This window comes from Phocoena phocoena, chromosome 5 (assembly GCF_963924675.1).
Source record: "Phocoena phocoena chromosome 5, mPhoPho1.1, whole genome shotgun sequence".
Lineage (NCBI taxonomy): Eukaryota > Metazoa > Chordata > Mammalia > Artiodactyla > Phocoenidae > Phocoena > Phocoena phocoena.
This window is the reverse complement of record NC_089223.1, coordinates 52422225-52429549: the sequence shown is the minus strand read 5'-3', so window position 1 is coordinate 52429549 and position 7325 is coordinate 52422225.

The following is a 7325-nucleotide window of genomic DNA, read 5'->3' as shown; positions in this document are numbered from 1 at the left end:
ATTTATTGCGTTGTTCATCGTTGCTTGTTTCATCTTTATTTCTTCTAGGTCCTTGTTAACTGTTTCTTGCATTTTGTCCATTCTATTTCCGAGATTTCGGATCATCCTTACTATCATTATTCTGTATTATTTTTCAGTTAGACTGCCTATTTCCTCTTCATTTGTTAGGTCTGGTGCATTTTTATCTTGCTCCTTCATCTGCAGTGTGTTTTTCTGTCTTCTCATTTTGCTTATCTTACTGTGTTTGGGGTCTCCTTTTTGCAGGCTGCAGGTTCGTAGTTCCCGTTGTTTTTGATGTCTGTCTCCAGTGGCTAAGTTTGTTTCAGTGGGTTGTGTAGGCTTCCTGGTGGAGGGGACTAGTGCCTGTGTTGTGCTGGATGAGGCTGGATCTGGTCTCTCTAGTGGGCAGGTTCACATCTGGTGGTGTGTTTTGGGGTGTCTGTGGCCTTGTTATGATTTTAGGCAGCCTCTCTGCTAATGGGTGGGGTTGTGTTCCTGTTTTGCTAGTTGTTTGGCATAGGTTGTCCAGCACTGTGCCTTGCTGGTCGTTGAGTGAAGCTGGGTGCTGGTGTTAAGATGGAGGTCTCTGGGAGATTTTCGCCGTTTAATATTATGTGGAGCTGGGAGGTCTCTTGTTGACCAGTGACCTGAAGTTGGCTCTCCTACCTCAGAGGCAGAGCCCTGACTCCTGGCTGGAGCACCAAGAGCCTTTCATCCACACGGCTCAGAATAAAAGGGAGAAAAAGTAGAGAGAATTAGTAGAAGTATGAGGAAAGAAAGAAGGAAAGGAGGAAAGGAAGGAAGGAAGAAAGAAGCAAAGAAGGAAAGAAAGGAGGGAGGGAGGCAGGGAGGAAGGAAGGAAGGAAGGAGGGAAAGAAGGAAAAAGGACAGAAAGAAAGAAGATACAGTAAAAATAAAATAAAGTATAATATAGGTATTGAATTAAAAAATATTAAAAAAATAAAAGGGACAGATAGATCCTTAGGACAAATGTTGGAAACAAGCTATACAGAGAAAATCTTACACAGAAGCATACACATACACCCTCCCAAAAAGAGGTAAAGGGGGGAAAATCATAAATCTTGCTCTCAGAGACCACCTCCTCAATTTGGGGTGATTCGTTGTCTAAAGGAGGGAAGGAAGGAAGGAAAGAAAAAAAGAAAGAAAGAACGAAGGTAAAGTATAATAAAGTTATTACAATTAAAATTAATTATTAAGAAAAAAAGTTAAAAAAAAAAACCATGGACGGATAGAGCCCTAGGACAAATGGTAGAAGCAAGACTATCCAGACAAGGTCTCACACAGAAGCATACACGTACACATTCACAAAAAGAGGAAAAGGGAACAAATTCATAGATCTCGCTCCTAAAGTCCACCACTTCATTTTGGGATCATTCCTTGTCTATTCAGGTATTCCACAGATGCAGGGTATATCAAGTTGATTGTGGAGCTTTAATCGGCTGCTTCTGAGGCTGCTGGGAGAGATTTCCCCTTTCTCTTCTTTGTTCTCACAGCTCACAGGAGCTCAGCTTTGGATTTGGCCCTGCCTCTGCGTGTAGGTCGCTGGAGGGCGTCTGTTGTTTGCTCAGACAGGACGGGGTTAAAGGAGCCGCTGATTCGGGGGCTCCGGCTCACTCAGGCCGGGGGTGGGGGGGGAGGGGCACTGCGTGCGTGCGGGGCGGGCCTGCGGCAGCAGAGGCCGGCGTGACGTTGCTCTAGCCTGAGGCCCGCCGTGCGTTCTCCCGGGGAAGTTGTCCCTGGATCCCGGGAACCTGGCAGTGGCGGGCTGTACAGGCTCCACGGAAGAGGGGTGTGGAAAGTGACCTGTGCTCGCACACAGGCCCCTTGGTGGTGGCAGCAGCAGCCTTAGCGTCTCCCGCCCGCCTCTGGGGTCTGCGCTTTTAGCCGCGGCTCGCGCCCGTCTCTGGAGTTCATTTAAGCAGCGCTCTTAAACCCCTCTCCACGCGCACCAGGAAACAAAGAGGGAAGAAAAAGTCTCTTGCCTCTTCGGCAGGTGCAGACTTTTCCCCGGACTCCCTCCCAGCTAGCCGTGGTGCACTAATCCCTTTAGGCTATGTTCAAGCCGCCAACCCCAGTCCTCTCCTTGCGCTCCGTCCGAAACCGAAACGGGAGCCTCAGCTCGCAGCCCCGCCCGCCCCGGCGGGTGAGCAGACAAGCCTCTCGGGCTGGTTAGTGCCGGTCGGCACCGATCCTCTGTGCGGGAATCTCCCCGCTTTGCTCTCCACACCCGTCGCTGTGCACTCCTCGGCGGTCCCGAATCTCCCCCCTCCGCCTCCCGCAGTCTGCGCCCGTGAAGGGGCTTCCTAGTGTGTGTAAACTTTTCCTCCTTCACAGCTCCCTCCCACTGGTGCAGGTGCTGTCCTTATTCTTTTGTCTCTGTTTTTTCTTTTTTTCTTTTGCCCTACCCAGGTACGTGGGGAGTTTCTTGCCTTTTGGGAGGTCTGAGATCTTCTGCCAACCTTCAGTAGGTGTTCTGTAGGAGTTGTTCTACGTGTAGATGTATTTCTGGTGTATCCGTGGGGAGGAAGGCGATCTCTGCGTCTTACTCTTCCGCCATCTTCAAGCCGTCCCCCTGACATCTTGATTTTGGACTTCTAACCTCCACAACTATGAGAAAATAAATTTCTGTTGTTTTAAGCCTCCTAATTTGTGGTACTGTGGCAGCCTTAGGAAACAAATGCACAGCCACTGTTACCTGAAGGTGAAGTATAGTTCTCTACTACAATAATCTTACAATTGACCATGTAACTTGCTTTGTCCAATAGAATATGAAAGGACATGACATAGGCCATGTCTGAGCAAAATCTTGGAATGTCTTTGTGTGTTTTGGCTGTCATTCTTGTTGTTATCCTCCACCAAGAGAACATAATGTACCAGATAATACCTCCTCCTTCATCTTCAGTCTTTGAATGAGAAGACAAATGAAGCTCAGCAGAGCCCAACTACACCATAACTGAGTTGTAGCCTTCAAGAGGCATGAGCAAGAAATTAATTTTTCTCGTTATAAGTCACTGATGTTTTGCAGTTGTCTGTTCTTTCAATAAATGCCAAATGAGCAAATCATAGAAAATAAAGCTGTATCTTTCTAAATGAACCAATCTGATTAAACAAATAATGGTCAAATTAATTCATGCCATGATATATATGATACTATATATGATACTGATCAATATAAGGGAGGTACACTGCATTTTAGAAAAATATTACAGAGCACAGTAAAGTAATCTAGTATTATGGGCCTTTGCACAGATTTAAGGAAAAAAATATGGTTTTATAATACAATAAAGATATCTTGTTTTATCTAGGACATAAGGCATATGTAATTAGAAGTGAAGAGCTATAAAAGGCTTTAAAAATTAGGGTTGGTATTATGAAGAGAATTGGACAATACCTAGAGCTAAGAACATGGGAATATCCGACCTTGGATAAGGATAAGGTCAGATTACTGTTTCAAAAGAACATTTACTCTGACTGTGAAATGGAGAATGTCCCTTATAGATTGTAATATTGTCGTTTTTAAAAAAACAAACAAATCTGGACTTAATAGAAAGAAACTTTATTTAAAAGAATTAAACTATTTTAAGATGACAGGGGATTGGGGGTGTGTGGAGAAAGAACCACTGCAATAGGGAGAACATTCTGACTGATAGATCAGCAAGCATCTTAAGAGTCAGGCAAGGTATATATTATGTGATCTCACTTATGTGTGGAATCTAAGAAGTCAAACTTGTAGAAGCAGAGAGTAGAAAGGTGGTTACCAGGGAGCTGGTGGGTGGGAGAATGGGGAGATATTGGTTAAAGGGTACAAACTTCCAGCCATAAGATGAATAAGTTCTGGGAATCTAATGTAAAACATGGTGACTATAGTTAATAATACTCAAAAAAAATACTCTATTGTATACTTGAAATTTGCTGAGAGTACATCTTCAGTGTTCTCACCACACAGACAAAGTTAGCCGTACGAGATGATAGACATGTTATTTAATTTGATCATGGTAATCATTTCACAAAGCCTGCTTATATCAAATCATCACATTACACAACTTAAATGTACACAGTTTTTATTTGTTGGTTATACCTTAGGAAAGCTGGGGGTGGGAGAGCTAAGCAAAAGGTTTTTTTCTTTCATACGGAGAAGTCAACAAGGTTAGAAAGAACCATGAGTGGAGAAGTGGGATGAAGGGTGGTGTGATGGAATAGAGAATCAGAGAATGTCTCACCCTGAGGCCAGCCTCTTCTCAGATGGGCTGTTAAAAAGGGGTTGTTACTACTCAGCCATGTAAAAAGATGAAATATTACCATTTTTAACAACATAGATAGATCTTAAGGATATTATGATAAGTGAAATAAGTCAGACAGAGAAAGACAAATACTGTATGATTTCATTCATATGTGGAATCTAAAAAACAAGCTAACAAAAACACAAAATAAATGAACAAACCAAACCAAAGAAAAATGAACACAGATACAGAGGACAGAGTAATGGTTACCAAAGGGGAATGGGTGGGGGAAGAGGGGAAAATGGATAAAGAGGCTAACTGTATGATAATAGATGGAAATTAAATTTTTGGTGGTGAGCACAGTGTAGTCTATACAGAAGTAGAAATATAATGTTGTACACATGAAACATATAATGTTCTAAACCAATGTTACCTCAATAAAAAAATAAATTTTATAAAATGAGGTTGTTTATTGATTCAGGCAGATGGTAGGACAAAGTTCAGGCTTCTGGGAGAAGGAAAGAATCATAACCAAAGTTTAGTCAACAAACATTTTGTTCAGTTAATCATTTACAAGGCAAGAATGGAAATGTGGAGGGTAACTGTGTCTGTGTTACCGGTAAACAAGGGGGCATCTGTGACTCTTACCAAAGTCATATAGGAAAGGGTGTTTCTTTGCAATAATCCCTTTTCCAGAGGACAACAGGTAAAGTTCAATGTTGTCAGCATAACTGTGAATTCACTGAGATGAGAAATCAAATGTAATTTTTTCCCTTGAAGTTCATGGTGCCCTCCATAGAATACCAAACAAGATAGTGAATGAAAATAGACCTGATAGTGAGGCTACCTGGTCTCCTTGTGATGAACTGAGCAATACAAGGGTATGATTTTAACTACTATTTCTTAATATAAAAGAGAATAACACATCTTCTCTTACTATAAGGAATGGGGCAAATATGAAAATCTTTGGAAACGCTTTTTAAATTGCAAAACATCAGACATGAGTTTAATATGTGTAAAATGAATATTGGCTGAACAAATGAGTGTGTGCAGAGGTGCAAGGGGACAGAAAGAGCCCAGTGTCCTCTCTGCTAGTTTGTTAGAACATACTGCTTCCTCGGCCCTAGCTTGCCTCCACATCTTTCTTAAGTAGGAAAGAGTAAATTAGGTTTAGCTTGCCAGAGATAGCAACTTTGAATTCTATGCTGTCCAGCACATATCAAAAGCCAGGTTATGAAAAACAATATTTATAGAGAGCTGTTTGAGGGAGCGAATTCTATCTGTTTCTCTGGATATTTTAAAATGCTACTTTTGGATTAAGGCAGGCCGTCAAAGAGCTATGTACTTACGCTCACTTATTTTGTCTTCTCATAGAATAATTTCATTGAGCCAAGACTCGATACAGGGGTTTGATGGAGTGGCTTAGAGCTCTGACTCTAGACTTGGGGCAGACCTGAATTTAAATGCCAGTTCTGTCACTTAATTGTTGTGACCTTGAACAATTGATTGACGCTTCTTGAGGTTTATCTATAAATTATGTTCATATAGTAACTTCCTTATAGGGTTTCTGGAAGATTATATGAAATTATATATTCAAAAAGATGATCACCTTTTCTGGAAATAATAAACATTTTTGGATATGTTTCCAGCAAAAAATGATGTTCTGAACTCTACAGCTTTAGAACCTCAAAAGCCAATTTTGTAAAAGTGACCCTTTTGGTCACAGATGATCAAGAAGGAATTAGATATTCCCCCAGGTAGGGCTAATCAGATTATGACCCTGAAATCTAAGCCTAGAGGTTCTATAGGATTTGGGGTTGGGCTCTTAAACAATTCAGTTATGGCACCAGAGCAGCAAAGTTCTGTTCGCATTGCAAATTGAAGAGTAGATAGAGCCATACAGGGAGAGAAGAAAAGAGAAGATGTGAGAAAAAGATAAAACCTTGGGAGCTTTTCTCTTTGGTCTCAAGTGTCTTTCTGAATGCTGCACCCCTGACCTTAGGATCCAAGATTACCCTCATGGGAAAACTGTGTGTCTAGTTTCAGAAGCTGTATATTTCTATCACAGACTTCTTCAATTATTTATTCTATTTTTATTTTTTAAAGATTTATTATTTATTTACTTATTTTATTTATTTTTGGCTGCATTGGGTCTTAGTTGTGGCACATGGGCTCTTCCTTGCAGAGTTTGGGCTTCTCCCTAGTTGTGGTGTGCAGGCTCCAGGGTGCGTGGGCTCTGTAGTTGTGGCACATGGGTTCCAGAGAGAGCATGGGCTCTGTAGTTTGCAGCACTCAGGCTCTTTAGTTGAGGCACGTGAGCTCAGTAGTTGTGGCGCGTGGGCTTAGCTGCCCCACGGCATGTGGGATTTCAGTTCCCTGACCAGGGATCAGACCCACATCCCCTGCAAAGAATCTGCATTGCAAGGCAGATTCTTTACCATTGGACCACCAGGGAAGTCCCCTTTTTTATTTTTAGAAAGGAAAATTGAAAATTGGATCAGAATAAGATTAAATGAAAAGGAGAGATTTTATATATGATCCGTGCATGCATGTAAGGAGTGTACTTTATTGATGAAACCAGCATCCTATACTACTTTAGTATTTAATTAATTTAAATGGAAATCAAGGCATACTCAATTATTACTAAATTTAAATATTCTCTCAATAGTTTTTTCTCATCCAGCATAAACTCATCAACACAAGTTGAACCCTCATTTGAAAAAATCTCTAATTGAAAAAGTCAATTTATAATTGTTGGGGAAGGAAAAAACTTTATTCTTTTAGGTTCTTCTGACTGAACTAACACTTAAATTGACATGAAGCATTAACAGAAGAAAAATCATATTTAACTGCATATGCATAGAGCTTCCATAAGACTATGAGGCCCAAGGACAAGTTAGGCAATTGAGGCTTATATGCCCTCTGAGAGAAGAAGGGGGTAAGGGTTTGAGGCTTCAGAGAGGAGGAAGTCAATTCACATGGAGATGGAAAAACAAATTTTTGGTAAACAAATGTTTGCTATGCCATAGAGACAGTGGGACACAGAGTGGACTTTGGTCTCCAGGCCCTGCTGAGTTTCCCTAC